Source organism: Microtus pennsylvanicus, chromosome 17 (assembly GCF_037038515.1).
Source record: "Microtus pennsylvanicus isolate mMicPen1 chromosome 17, mMicPen1.hap1, whole genome shotgun sequence".
NCBI lineage: Eukaryota > Metazoa > Chordata > Mammalia > Rodentia > Cricetidae > Microtus > Microtus pennsylvanicus.
In genome coordinates, this window is record NC_134595.1 from 34,807,806 (window position 1) to 34,823,891 (window position 16,086).

The 16,086-nt window shown below is 43.3% G+C and overlaps 1 protein-coding gene across 1 annotated transcript in view; it reads right to left on the reverse strand.

Moving 5' to 3' along the window:
* Cab39 (calcium binding protein 39) overlaps positions 1–14,897 on the reverse strand; it is a 79,049-nt gene extending 64,152 nt beyond the window's left edge. The window contains exon 1 of the mRNA XM_075952199.1: positions 14,761–14,897. The gene's annotated coding sequence lies outside the window, so the exon portion shown is untranslated. The remainder of the gene's footprint in view (positions 1–14,760) is intronic.
* Positions 14,898–16,086: the final 1,189 nt, after the last annotated feature.

Genomic DNA, 16,086 nt, shown 5'->3' on the forward strand with positions numbered 1-16,086 from the left:
AAGCGGATCTCTGTGAGTTCGAGGTCAGCCTGGTCTACAAGAGCTAGTTCTAGGACAGGCTCTAAAACCACAGCAAAACCCTGTCTAGAACCACCTCCCAAACAAAAACAATAACAACAACAACAAAAAAAAAAAACGGAAAAGATTTAAAGAGTCAAACCATTTTCTCCCACTTAGCAGTTAAAACAGACTTCAAAATAACAATTTCACTGAGATATAATTCACAATTTACCCATTTAAAGCATACGATTCAGTAATTTTCAGCATATTCAGAGTGAAACTACAATCACATAACCAGTAAGAACCTTTTTAAATTGGCAATAATTTATAGTAAGTATGAAAAATAAAATGTATTTTTACTGGTTTACATGAAATGAACATCTTAACAACCTGCATATAAACTAGGCCATAGTATTTCCCAGAAATAAAGCCTTACTGGTAACTGTATGCATTTACCCTGTGTTTTCAAGCCAATTAGCCTTGAACAATACCACTTCTCAAAATATCAACTTAATGCCTCCACCTAGTCCACCTGCATTTATTTACTTAGATACTACATTTCCCCAGTGTTTTAGAACACAATTTATCTGAAAAGTATTTAACAGCTCTGTCCCGTCAATAACCCACCAATATCCTGCTCAGTTTACTCATTCAAGAACACAAAGCTAACAGTGTATGTTCTCATCAGACCAAGTCCCCATCAGGCCCTGCTGTTTGTTAGGTGTTCAACAAAACTCTAGGGCAAACTTTCTGAGTCTCCATTTAACATGAATAGAATACCAGGGACATTAAAAACAAAAAGAAAAGCTGGCAAGCAAGTGGCAGTGATCAACTCAGCATTTTTACCAGATTGAGGTAAATATTAACCTTTTATTATCACTTTGTCACACACTTCCCACCCCCTTTAAATTTGAAAGAAATGGGAAGAAGTCTTGTTTTGTCATTCAAAAGTCTTATTAAGTAACCACATAAATTCTCTTTTAACCTTATTCTTCTACCGGGAATAGTCACATACAAAATGTACCTATCTATCGAAACTGATTTCCTGGAATGGGTACATAGCTGAGTGGCAGGGTGCTTCCCTGGCATATGCAAGTACCTGAGTAGAATTCCCAGCACTATATGTGGATAAGAAAAAATCTCCCCAACGGTCTAAAAGTTTCTTACTAAGTAATCTTTTCTCAGAGCCAGCTGGTGCTGGCGCACCCCTTTAATCCCAGCATTTGGGAGGCGAAGGTGGATCTCTTAAGTTCGAAGCCAGCCTGGACTAAATAGTGAGTTTCAGTACAGCTAGGGCTAGAGATACCGTTTCTCCTCTTCCCCCTTATGAGTGTGACTGCACTCATTAAATAGGTTCTTAAATATCTTGAGGTTTATGAGTGGGTTTTACTGAGATGGCTCAGCATGGAAAGGCCCTGCTGTCGATCCCCAGGACCCACACACTGGAAGGAGAGAAATAACTCTTCCAAGCTGTCCTCTGATCTCCATAGGCACAACATGGCATGTGTATGTCCAAGCACTTACACACATAATGCAAGTGCATGCACACTAAATACAATTTAATATACTAATATGAGGGATTTTTTCTTGCTTAGTCTTCCCACTTTTTATGACTGTACAGTTTCTTAAAAGTTTAGTTTTTTGGTCTGGAGAGAAGGCTCAGTGGTGAAAAGCACTACCTGCTCTTCGAAAGGTCCTGAGTTCAATTCCCAGCAACCACGTGGTGACTCACAACCATCTGTAATGACTGATGCCCTCTTCTGGCCTGCAGGCATAGATGCAGGCAGAACACTATACACATAATAAACAAATCCTTTAAAAAGAGTTTAGCTTTTTTTCAGTGATTCCAAATATTTCATATTTAGATATTTATTTTTTTCATAGCCAGAATATTTCTGTCCTGACATTTGTAATACTGCTAGCAAGAAATCAAGTATCTTTGTATAAAATATGGCTACTGGGCTGAACTCTTGGAGCTCTTTAACTGAGTGTGTAAGTTTAAGATTATAACCGGCTAGGTGAAGTGAAACATCATGCTGATAATCCCCGCACTTTCCAAAATGGCTCTAGAAACTATAAAATACCAGCAAGTGTAGATAAACAGGGACCCGTTAAAGAGGGTAACAACTGCTGTTTGTTGTGTGCTTGGTTCTACTCTATTCACTTCACCTGTGCTATCTCACAGCAAGCCTGGGAAGATTATTATTCTAGTAACACCAACAGAGAAACTTGGAGTAAGAGGTTTAGGATGTGAGCCACAGAGCCTGGGTCTGGCACTGGTGGACATTTAACCTTGAGCTTTCTTGGTTTAGTGTTCTCCAAAAAGGGAGTGCCAACCAGCATTCTTCCTGAGCACAAGCTCTTGGAAAACAAAGTAATGATATAAGGGACATAGCTGGTACCTCATACTGTCCTGCTGTCCTGGCCAGAATAAAAACATGCTAAGTAAAGGAAGAAAATAGCAATATTGCAAAATTTTCCTTTTAAAGGTAAAATCTCACTGTAACCTAGGCTGGCCTCAATCCTGTGATCCTCCTGCCTCAGTCTCCCAAGTGTTGGAATGGAGAGAAAATGCCTCACAGATTTGATTAAAGGACAAACTTATTTATGAGGGCATTTTTTTCAGCTGAGGTTTCTTTTTCCCAGATTAACTCTAGCTTGTGTCAAGATGACTAAACAAACAAACAAAAAAACTCCAAAACAAAAACTTAACTAGCAAAATAGAATTATTTCGTAGAAACAGCAAAAATATTCCAACTTAAAATGGCATGAATGCACCAGGGGAGGGGTGGCAGCGGCGCACTCAGGAGGCAGAGGCAGGCGGATCTCCATGAGTTCAAAGCTACAGAGTGAGTTCCAGGTCAGACTCCAAAGCTACAGAGAAACTCTCTCTCTCTCTCTCTAACTCTCTCTCTCTCTCTCTCTCTCTCTCTCTCTCTCTCTCTCTCTCTCTCTCTCTCTCTCTCTCTCTCTGTGTGTGTGTGTGTTGGGGGGCGGGGTGTGTATGAAGGCTTTCCTTACTTAGAATCCTGAAAGAAAGGAAATAGCTAATAAATGGCCTGGAGCTTCTAGAAACCAACACCTGGCTGTGGACTTTGGCAATCATACCAATTTCCAGATGTGTGGTTTGTACATTTTAACTTTCCACTCTGTGGAAGAATGGAGGAAGGTCACTGGTTAAAAAATAAAGAAACTGCTTGGCAGGCCCTCATAGGTTAAAACATAGGTGGGAGGAGTAAACAGAACAGAATGCTGGGAGGAAGAGGAAGTGAGCTCAGAGATGCCAGCTCCCCTCTCTCTGAGGCACATGCGATGAAGCTCTGACCCAGGATGGACGTAGGCTAGAATCTCCCTGGTAAGCCACCTCGTGGGCTACACACATGTTTAGAAATGGGCTAGTCCAAGCCGGGCGATGGTGGCGCACGCCTTTAATCCCAGCACTCGGGAGGCAGAGGCAGGCGGATCTCTGTGAGTTCGAGACCAGCCTGGTCTACAAGAGCTAGTTCCAGGACAGGCTCCAAAGCCACAGAGAAACCCTGTCTCGAAAAAAAAAAAAAAAAGAAAGAAATGGGCTAGTCCAGGTGCGAGAGTTAGCCGAGAAGAGGCTAGATATAATGGGCCAAGCAGTGTTTAAAAGAATACAGTTTGTATGTTGTTATTTCGGGGCATAAGCTAGCCAGGCGGCCGGGGTGCTGGGGACGCAGCCCCACTGCCCTTACTACTACACTTGAACTTCTCTGAGTCTTCCTGTAAAACTCCATTTCTTCTCAGCTCCTTAATCAGCACTCATGGTAACTCACCGCCTAAACAGAAGGCTTGGTGTGGCTATGTTCCAGAATGGGTTTATTATTATCCCAGTCTTGTCAAGACAAAAAGCTATGTCATGTACAAGGTTCAGCTCTGCACCAGAGTTCTGGATGTAGGACCCTTTCTAATTTATAACTGAGGGTATTGTTTAATTTACTGATCATATGAAAACATTGGGTTCTTATAAATGGGCTGAATACTTACATAGGTCTTGACAACATATCAGCAACTGGTACTCATGTTTAGGTTGTCCATTATTTATTTTTTATCTCAGACTGCATGCTTACACCAGCACAGAATCCCTGTGTTATGTTCATACTGAGCTGGCATGTGCAGAGGATGCTGTCTACAGTCTTATTTTAGCCCAGATTGGTGACCCCACTGATCAGAGAAGCCCTTCCCAGGTACACCAGAACTCCCATAAAAAATGTTCACCAGGGGTTTGGAGAGATGGCTTAGCAGTTAAGAGTGCCTGCTGCTCTTGAAGAGGACCTGAATTCAGTTCTCAGCACCATGTTGGGTGGCTCACAACCTCTGGTAACTCTGGCTCCAAGTGTTTCTTCACCCCTGTCCCAGCAAGGCACCTAAACTTATGTAAACACACCCACATTTAAATACACTACATACATACATACATACATACACACACACACACACACACACACACACACACACACTTCTGAGACAAGGGTCTCACTATGCAGCTTTGGCTGTCTTGGCACTCTATGTAGACCAGGCTGACTCCAAACTCAAGAGAGTCACCTACCTCCCAAGTGCTGAGATGAAAGACATATGCTACCACACCTGACCTTTGCGGGGGCAGGGGATTATGAAACATAACTTTATTTTAAAGTCTTGAAAAAAAAAAAGTCAAGCGAGGAAGAATTTATTCCTGGGCCAGAACACTCATACGTGTTATGGGCCACATAGATACATGAAGTAGGGTTGGGGATAGCTTGGTGGTTCATACTGGCTGCTCTTCCAGAGGACCTGGGTTCAATTCCCAACATGACAGCTACAACTGTAACTCCAGTTCCAGAGGATCCTAGCTTCAGGGGCTCTGACACCCTCTTCTGGCCTCCCTGGTACCTGCAGACACATGCACAAATATGATACAACTACTACCTGCCACACGGCTGGAACCATCGCACCTCCATGAAATCCTGTCAATTAAGCTGGAGGTGGAGGGCACACACCCTCCCACAGACAAACATGCAGGCAAAACAATAATGCACATAAAATAAAAATAATCATTTTTAAAAACGTGAGAACTATAAGAAACTAATCACACTGTTTGTCTAGACAGGGTCTCACTATGCAACCCAGTCTAAAGTCAAATGTGTGAACCTACCTCCTGCTTCAACATCTTGAGAGCTAGGATTACATGATGCTGGGCTAGTATGGATACGTTTGTATTTAATAACATGCCTACTTACGGAATTGTGTAAAAGAAAAACTTTTTAGTTGTGCAATACTGTACCATAAAGCTCGTAACTAGGAGGTAAAACTTTTAAGTGTGTCCTCTCTGCTGACATCACAACAAATGACACATTCAACTACAGATCAAAGAGTGGGCTTACTTAAAGAATTTCCATAGTCATCAAATATTTCTGAAAGTATATATGGCATGGAAAAAGAGCTCTGAGAGCCTCGGTCACCATAACAGCTACCATGTACTAGGAACCTGGAACATGCCAGATTCTGTGCACATTTTCTTACTGAACCTTCACAGCTTCCTTACAGACAGCAGTCTACTCTTACTATCTCACCAACAAGAAAATAGGGAAGAATGTGCCTACAATATGATCCCCAGAAGCCTATAACTTTCTCAAGGCCTTGAGCTTTTGAACTGTTTCACTACAGAACTGTCTCCATAGTACAGCCTCACTCTTTTCTATCAGCTGTGTTTATAACTCATGTAACTTAAAAATGTATCTCAAACTGTATAGTAAATTGTTTCTAATAGTTTTAACAAGCATTAACAAATCTAGAATACTGGAAAGCATCATATAGAGTAAGTTTAATAAAAGAGCTTTGCTTCATGGGCTGCAGATACATAGTGCTCTTCCAGAGGACCAGGCCTTGGTTTCCAGCATCCACATGTATCCTTGGTTCTAGGGGATCTGATACCCTCTTCTGGCCTCCACCGTTACTAGTATGCATGTGGTACACATAAATGCAGGCAAAATGCTCACTTCAGGACAAAAATATTAATTCTGATAAAAAGTTATCATCTCCCAGCTGGGTGTGGTAGCATACACCTGTAAAGCTCCCTCAGGAAGTAAGAAATAAAAACTGCCAAAGTTCTAGGCCAGCCTAGTCTACCTAGCAAGTTCTAGGTCAGCCAGAGTTACAGAGCAAGATTGCCATTAAAAAACAAAACAAAACAAAAAAGTTGACATCCTTACCAGGAAATAATGCTATGAGAATCGTACCATGAAGTGTGCAATGAGAACATTTCTCAACTATCCCAATGGACCCTCTCTAAGGTCTTTGCGGGTCTTCCTAGGGAAAGGACACCACACTATGATCAGGAACCCCAGTAAGCCGGGAAGTGCTGCCCATTACGCTGCCCTTGGAAAGGTCACAATGTGCGCCATTTTTCTCGGACAGCTCCACAGAAAAGAGAATGACTGTTAAAATGAAAAACCTGGGGCTAAGGTGGTATCCACCTGGAATGCATGAAGCTCTGGGATCACTAAAACAAAACAAAATAAACAAACTGTAATATATGCCTATAACCAACACTTGGGAAACAGCAGCAGAAAAATGGAAACTGTAAAGTCATCCTCAGTTATATAGAAAATTCATGGCCAGCCTGGACATGAGACTTTGCCTCCCTCCCCTAAAAAGACCCAAATTACAGAGCTACTATCAAAAACTAATAATACTCCACAAAACACGACTTGATAAGCTTACCAGGAAAGCGGGATCCTTTACCTTTCTACTACAATCTTTTCTATGATGTAAATCACTTTCTAGTGCAAACACAGCAGGGACAGGTGAACAGGAAAATGTCCTTTGGTTAAGCAGTTCATCTCAGCTGACTACAAATATTATCACGCTAGCATATGCCTGGTTCATTTATTATTTTCAGAAATGTTTTCTTCCCTTAAAAAAAAAAACAAAGGGAAGCAAGAAGATACCTTAAAGTTTTTCAAGTCAGACATGGTGGCACATGCCTTTAATCCCAGCACTTGAGAGGCAGATAAGGAGGATCTCTGTGGGGCCTACATGGTCTACATAGTGAGCTCCAGGACAACTAGGGCTGTTATACAGAGAATTCCTGTCTCAAAACAAAACAAAGAAACAACAACAACAAAAAAAAACCCAAAAACAGTTTTCAGAAGCGAGAACAAACCCCAAAACTTTCAATTCCAAACAACTTATATACCTAATATAACTCATAAAGGCTGAACAAAGGATAAAGGGATCTTGTAATGGGGTGAGGGCGAGAAGATCTGTATAGATTGTACTGGTGAGCCAATTCCTGCCTTCCTGCCTGCCTGCCTGCCTGTCAGGAGTACCTATCTAGAATATAGTTTGCCATTACAGCATAAAAAGGTCGATTAGATAGATCAACAATTTCTTGAAGCCAGCATTTAAAACCAGGATTTAGTAGAAAGTTTATAGCATATGAATCAAACAAAAGCTACCTGAGGAGTTGTTACTCATGTGTGTCACCTTGTCTTTGGCCACTGTTATAATCCTAGATAGGAAGGCGTGGTAGCTCAGATGGTGCAGACGCTTAGTGCAGGCAGAGCATCAGGAGACATCTGCTAGGAACTGCTATCTCCAACCTGACTCTCCAGGTCTGGTCCTTCCTTCTACTCACTGTCTTTGGTTCATGTCTTTCCCTTCCCCCAAACAGCTCATAGGACTTCACAATTGTGACAAAGCAACTCATGGGAGGGAGGCTTTGAGAACTCGTTAATCATTATCTGACTTATTAAACTTGTACTTTACTACCATTTAACATTAGTTCTCAACATTTTGTAACTACAAAAGTAGAGAATTACAAAATAGACTTTTTTGTTGTTCACCTTTACCCTATGCAGAGTACTTCAACAGTGTGAAATAACTCCAGGCACCTGACCAACTGGGAGAAAAAAATGTGCAAGTGCAGTCAGTCACATGCTTTCAAGTTCTCATAAAGAAACGGCTTTCACCACCACAAACAAAACCCTACAGAAAAAAGGTAAGCCAAACCCCCACAACACGATTACAGAAAACAGGGCAATATAGACTGGAGGAGTTTCCAGCCTAGGCCTCTTAGTAGAATCAAGGATGACTGACCCAGAGTGACAACATCATTAGTCATCCCATCAGAACCCAGCCCTGCCTACTGCCCACATGCTTCTCATCCTCACAGTAGGAGTAACATAAAAAGTAAACGCTATCCACTGCTCTAACTAAACTATACACTACTGAGCAATTATGACTATACAACTAAAGCATTTAAAACAAACCATCATTTTCAGGATTATAACATGTGGCTATTGTTTAGAAATCAATTAAAAATCCTCAACTGCCTTTATAAACCATTTTAGAACACTAACACAAAAATGCTCAACAAGAAACCAAAGCCTTTCTGAGCAAGTAAAACAATCTCAGATGATGAAGTAATGCTCAGTCCAGAGAGTTCCTGTTCTGAAGTGGGGTGGACCTGGTTTCCAATCCCAGCTCAGCTGCAGTATTTGGATGCCCTTAGCTAAGTCTCCACTTTGGTTTCTCATCTGTAATGATGGAGAAAACACTATCCACCTTAGAGGTTTGTCCAATATGTCAACAGGTAACAGTAGCCATGTGAAGTTTATCTAGTAATCTTTGCTCGTCTCCCCTGGTTCTCTATTTCACCTTTAATATTCATACTGTCACCCAAAACAAAATTATGAACCCTTCTATGCTAAAACAAAAAAAGGCCATTTAACATATACTGAATACAATTATTGTCATTTAAAATAATGAGGTTCAAAAAAGATATTACTACATAAAGTACAAAAATTTCACTCACGCACTTGGGAGGCAGGGGCAGGCGGATCTCTGTGAGTTCGAGACCAGCCTGGTCTACAGAGCGAGTTCCAGGACAGGCTCCAAAAACCACAGAGAAACCCTGTCTCGAAAAACCAAAAAAAAAAAAAAAAAAAAAAAATTTCACTCACACAATCTACATGAAGAACAAAGATATTTAGCTCCAGTTCCAACCCCACAGCTCATAAGCTGTAGAGCAACCCTGGACAAGTGGCTGGATTTTGCAGAAAACCCTATTGCCTCTAGTTAGAGCAGGCTTCAGTGTTTCCATCCGCAGAAAGAACCATTCTAAGTAGATTGTTTCTGAAGTTCTAAAGTTTCTTCTATTATTAGCATCACAAAACTGATGATGTCTGGACAGTTAGTATGTGCCAGGGCCACTGTCCCTACAACTCTCAGATGTAGCCCTACCATTCCTATCTGAGGAATCTAAGCTAAGGGGAGTTCAGGAACTTGCCTGGAGTAATAGAACCCACTGAAGGAGAGGTAAAGATCCCAATCGAAGCACAACACTTTTAACCCTGAGATTAGTCCTGTCCTCCAAATCCCAGAGACCAAGAGTGGGCCAACATAGATTTATAAACCACAACCTGTTTAGGCTGTTTTCCTGTGCTTGATACAGCAGGTTTGGGGGTAGAACTATGACCAATACAATTAACAGCACATTGTTAGAGGGCAAGTTATGGGCCATTAGACAAAGCTATAAAGTATCAACCAAGTCACAAAACCTGTTTTGTTTCTCAGGCAAACATTTTATCAAAATTATAAAATTAATAAATGTTTTAACATCACTGTACTTTCTTAGTCAACAATATACCCACTGAAGAATACACCAAAGAATAATTGCTCAAAAAAACCAGGGTGCCACTAAACAATGGTTAACTAGGTTTCCTTTCTCTGTAATATGCACTGAAAATGTGTGTGTGTGCACACACACAGTTGAGTGTGGCGGTGTGTGCCTGTAAGCCAGCCAGTACCTAAGAAACTGAGGAAGATCATGCACTGGAAGCTAGACTGGTTTATAACAGTGAACTGGAGGCCAACTAGTCCACAATGAGACCCTGTCTCCCACCCTCCCCAAAACATATACATATAAACAAGCAAACATAAACCTACAGCTTAAAACAATCCACTCAAGAGTGACAGGTCTCAAGTTAGAAGAAATACTCAAGGAATAGGCATGTAATGGATACAGTCACCAGAAACGGCCTGGGCAGGCCTTAGCACTCTCCTTCGCGGCTACTTCACACCTGACTGACCTCTTGCAATTCTCTGCATGCCATTCCCCTTCCTCTGCCAGTTAAATTTACAGCTGCTATAGACCACAAGTCTATCGTCCTCTCCCTTCCTTTCTGGGGAAAGTTAAAGTGACAGCAAAAACTTAAGTTCTGTAAGATAAAAATGGCAGAGGACTATACACACCAACACATATGCCTGTGCACACACGATGCTGACGGCAATGAGCCATTAACCTTCAATCTAAACTCTGTTACCAAGAATCTCAATAACTCTTCTCATAATCTTGGATGGTCTGAGAAGCAGAAACCAAACATTTTTTTTTTACTCCCAGACTAGTCTATACGTAATGCCGTGTGTTCTCTTCATCACAACCACTAGAATGAGACAGCGAGAAAACCAGGTGTGGCGGCTCCTGCACTCACTTTAGTTTCAGCCCGAGCGAGGAAGAGGCAGGAGGATCTCTGTTGAGTTTGAGGCCAGGCTTCTGTAACAGTCTCAAAAGAACAAACGAAACTAAATACAGTTCCATACAAGACTACTCTAGCTAGGCACTATACCATACTGGTAACATGTCTATAACCCAAGCACTCAAATGAGGATGAAGCACAAGGACCATTAGAGGTTCTTATGGGCTACATACCTGGACCCCAGATAAAACAAACAAACAAAAAACACAAAAATAAAACCACACAAGTTTATCACACGGTTTCTCTGTGTAACAGCGCTGGCTGTCCTGGAACTTGCTCTGTAGACCAGGTTGGCCTGGTCTCACAGAGATCTGCCTGCCTCTGCCTCCCAAGTGCTGTGATTAAAAGCGTGCACCACCACCAGCACCACCTGGCTCACACATTCTTTTACCAAAGGTTTGACTATCCGTCTTCTCTGACAAAAAGCAAGAGTAATTATACCCTTGTGAAAATTCAGCTACTTGGTTTGTCCTGCACAGACACAAATACAGTATAGTATCTTCACACCCCTGGAATAAAGCATCCAAAGACAGAAGTAACCTAGTTCAGGGATCCACGGAAATTTCATTTTCCCAAACTTTATCACATGGAGAAATTTTGTCTACAAAAATAAAAAATTGATACTATTCATATTATCTATGATAAAAAGCAAACACCTTATTAAAATGACACATGAAAAAGAGGCGAATGGATTTTTTTTTAAGAGGTAGGATTTAAAAGATCAGTAAATGGCACCCAAAAAGTGCCACCTGAAATTCTGGTCTATCACTAGATTTTATCTCTTTTCTCTTTTATGCTTGTGGGGAGGGGAGTGTGATTTTGTCTGTCTACATCTATAGTTTTATTTATACAGCCAGCAGGACAAGTATCAACAGTCAGTGATCAACTTCTCAGGAAAATTATGACCTTGGTAGAATACAGCAAATGCTACAAAAATCCATACTTAACAAAAATTGACAAAAAGAAAATTTTTGAGTATTAGAAAATAACAAAGATGCTATATAGCATATACACTTTACAATATACAATAAAGATTCACATAAGATAAATTATAAAACCAAACCCAGTAAGTAACTGGACTGTTCAAACTATTTCATATTAATCTTATGAAAACTCAAGTCCGCAGTGGTGGCACACATCTATAATCCCAGCATGTGGCTGAGGCAAAAAAATTACCACAAATCCTAGGCCAGCCTAAACTACAAAGTTAAGTTTAGGTCAGTATGAATTACTGAATGAGACTCTGTCTCAAAAAACAGGAACAAAGCTGAGTGGTGGCATATTCCTTTAATTCCAGCACTTGGTAGGCAGAGGTCGGTAAATCTGAGTTCAAGGCCAGTGTGGAATAAAAAACACAACAAAAAGCACAGTCTACTTCATCATCTCATTTTCTACAGTGTTCAAAAAAGAAACAGCAAAACACAAAAGGAATAATAGCTGATTTAATACAAGGACCTACAGTCTAAAATGCCAATAAACTAAACTAAGCTACATTAAAAAAAAATGCTCCCTTGTAATGACAGCATATCATTTCACTAAATTTTGTGTGCCAGCATTCAGCCTGAATCTTTCTAATGGCATGATTAAAAAGCATACTCCTGTGGACAGCCCTAGTACAGAGACCATATTTTAGTAGTAGGTAGAGGGTAGGAAGGGTCACAACATTATAGTGTACAGGAGACAATATATCAGCCATGAATGTAATCTTTTCACAGTGCCCTTCATTTAATTTTCTTTTTAATTGTGTAAACACGTGGGTATGTGACCATGGAGTGTGTGGAGCCGCTGGAGCCGTACAGAACCCAACTGGACTCTGAAAACACAACGGGAACAGAACTCAGGTCCTCTGCAAGAGCAATATTCACTCTCCAGCCCCTCAGTTGCCCTTCTAAAAGCACCTGCTGTGTGCTCTCCTCCATCCCTCATAATCAGATACATGCATTCTGCCAAATGAAAACACATTTCAGTAAGCAGCAATGCGCCCAAACCTTGAAGAGAAGCTAATAAATAAACTCCCAACAAGAAACCGTAAATAACAATGCAACTTTTCAGGTAAAAAGCAAGCAAACACGTAGGAAAACTTCCATACTGGTGCTGTTGGCTCATGTCTGCAATTCCAGCATTTAGGAGGCTAAGTCGGGAAAACTATCTGTAGTTTTTAAGTTAGCCTGGCCTCCACAGCAAGTTCCAGGACAGCCTGAGCCAGAGTAAGATTCTGTCTCAAAATGCCAATAAACAAGTAAACAAATACACACAGTGTATCTCTTTACGTAAAGAAAGTAGACATAAAAAAAAGAACAAAAAGGAAATATGCAAAAATGCTGACAACAACAAAATCTAAGAGGTAAGATTAAGAAGATAACTTAAAAAAAAACCACAACTAGTTGTTTTTGTAATCCTAGCACTTGGAAGCCCAAAACAGGAGGATGGCAAATTGGAGAAGAACCTGAGCTACACAGTGAGACCCTGTTTCAAAATATGGGGGCAGGGTAGGGGAGAGGAGGGAAGTGGAGAAAGGAGAGATGGACTCCTACTTCCACATTTCAAAGAGCATATCTTAAAAAAACAAAACAGGGTCTCACTGTGTATCTTATCTGGTCTGCAGTTCCTTCTGCAGACTGGGCTGGCCTCAAGCTCACAGAGATTCAGCCTTTCTGAACTAAAAGTGTTCACCACCAGCATCAGCTAGATCATGTCTTACTTTGGTAAAGAAAAATGTAAAACTGAAAAAAGTAGGTATTTCCTTGTTCATAGAAGAGTTTGCAAAATCAATATTAAGTTCTAAGTCAGTTCCACAAGTATACTGTAGGCTTCTAGCAGTTATTAATTACTTGCTATTTTTTTTAACTATGAAATAGAGCTTAAAAACTTTCACTTCTGGCTATCCAAAATTTCATAACTAAAAACTAAAGAAAAACTTACCCTTTCAGCAAAGGGTGTATGTCCAACTGTCTGTCTAGATAATTGGTAACAGTTTTTTAATCTTTTTTTTTTATAAATTTGCAGTTTAAATTTCAATTCCAACACGGAGGCACAGAAGTACTGAAGCAATTTTAAAGAACTCACCAGCACAAACTCCTTGTGTGCGAAGAGGAGGTAAATTTAGGGACCTCTTTCCATAACTTCTACCAAGCGCGTATCTAGTGACACTTTTGGCAAAAGGTATTTTCCTTGGCTTAAACACCTCGGAAGCTGTCAAAAATCCATCTCAAACTGCCTACTACTTAAGGAACCATGTCAACGACTGTGGCCTTCTCTGCTCGCCTGCCTTTCACGAGAGCGCCTTTAATATGCCCTAGCATACATTTCCGGCTTCATGAGTCACTGAAAAATGAGTTCTAAGTTTCCCGTGGAAGGTCGCTCAAACAGCTCCTCCACGCCATTCAAAGATCTGACCCCCAACTGCCTCTTCATACTACCCCACCTACCGCGGACCTTGGTGATGGAATTAGCAACATTCCCATGCTCTTTGTACCTTTGTCCTCTAAGGCTTGGTTGCCCCTCCACGCCCTTCTCCGCAACCTCCTTCTCCTCCCAAATCCAATCGAGTCTTCTAGACCCGGTTTAGCACCGCCTCACCCAGGCAACCTCCCAGATTCGTGGGAAGGCGGAAACAAACGATCGACAGGTCAGGTCTTCGACGAGCACCTTTCCAGCGATCGGTAGTTCTTAAACAGGACTTATCTATCCCCTCCTGCCTGGTGTCGCGGTTATTTGTGTACCCGGTCTTATCTCTCACATCACCACGTTAAAGCTCCCCAGGGGAGGCTACCTCCTGGCTGGGTTCACCTCGAAGTCGCTAGGGCACCGGCACGCAGTCGGCGCTTTGGGTTGCTCCAACCGAACCCGGGAACGCGCCGAGCGCACAATTCCTAGCCAGAAATCAGTTGAGCATTTTCCTGCAAGGGTCCCTACAAAGATAGTGCCTGCGTCCCGCTAACAGGGAGGGTGTGTGGGGCTCGGGGACTAGGTGCTCCAAGTCCCCGGCGCGGCGGGAGTGACAGCTGGCCGGACCAGCTCTCCCCGAGTTAGCCGCAGCCCCGGCCGGCAGGCCCCGGAAACCTAGCACCGGCGAGGACAGGGGCGGTGCCCGGGGCTCCGGCTGACCCGGGCCGCTCCCGCCGCCGCCGCCACCACCCGGGAAAATGGAGGCGGGCCGGGCGGAAGCCGGCGGGCGTCCGCGTCGCGAGCAGGGCAGGGCCGGAGGGTCACTCACGGGGCTGGGCCGGGCCAGGGAGCTCCCTCTCCGTGTCGTCGCCGTCCCCGTCCTCGGCCGCCGCCGCCTCGGTCTGCTCGCTCGGTCCCCGCGGCGCGGCTCGGGCGCTCCGGCCCTCCGTTGTCCTCCGCCCGCAGCTGCTCCCCGCGACGGGCTCCCGCGGCGGCGGCGGCTGCGCGGGCGGACGGTGGCCCAGGGGGTTCCCGCGGTGGCCGCCGCGCTACTGCGCTTGGGCTGGCTGCGGCTGTGGCTTTGAGGCCCGGCACCGCCTTCGCCTCTGAGGTCGCCTCAGCCTTCGCGCGGCTACTGAAGCCTCGGAGTCTCTCAGGCCGCGCGGCTCCTGGCGCCCCGCGCCCAGCTCCGGCTCGAGCCCGGCTTTGACGTGCGCACTGCGCAGCCGCCGAAGGTGCGACGTCGGGCGGCGTCGCAACGCCCTCTGCAGCCTCGGGCGCCGCCGGGCGTCCTGGCGGACTCAAGACACCTGAATCGCCGGATTCAGGGAAGAGGTGGGGGCAGAGAAAAAAGCAGATGCCAAACTGGAGTCAACGTGCCCCCTACTTGCTGTTTGGCCCTCAGTCCCTCTTGGGCATCTGAGTCCTTTTTCTGAAGGAACACACGCCCGCTTCCTCAAGTCTTAAAACTTTATTCATGCTTGCGAAGAGCCTGCAATTTCATTTTAACATCTCCAGACAGAAAAAAAAAAAAGGATTCAACCAGGATACGAATCCTACTTCCAGAGAGGAGTGGAGTGGTGCACGCTGGTAATTCCAGCACTTGGAAGTGAACTCAGGAGGATTAGGAGTTCAAGGTCATCCTATGCAACACAGGTCCAGGCCAGCCTGGGCTGTGTGAATCCCTGCCTCAATAAATAGATGGATGGATGGATGGATGGATGGATGGATGGATGGATGGATGGATAAATAGATATATGAACAAATAAATAGATGAATGAATGAATAAGTAAAAATATAAATGCAGTGATACAATAGCAACTGCCGTAAGTATACTCAGAGGAATAAAATTGTGAGGGTCTGATGACAAAGTCTGGTACCCAAAATGCCACAAATAAGCTTTTTTGCTTTAGATCTGTGATTTAGCCAGATATTTGAACAGCTACAGTGTGGGGGAGGGAGGGTGAACCTTAAGCAGTCCTGGTTAGCTCCTGTGAGAAAGTGCAAATGAACAAAGCAATGGTGTGTACCAACAGATAGTGTAAAACACCGCATGAGGAGGGAAGACGATGTGGGTTACTATCTCCAGTGGCCCCCTGAAGAAAGGAAGGTGATGGGAGCCTCCCATGAGGACTTATCCGTAGGATTTGACCTT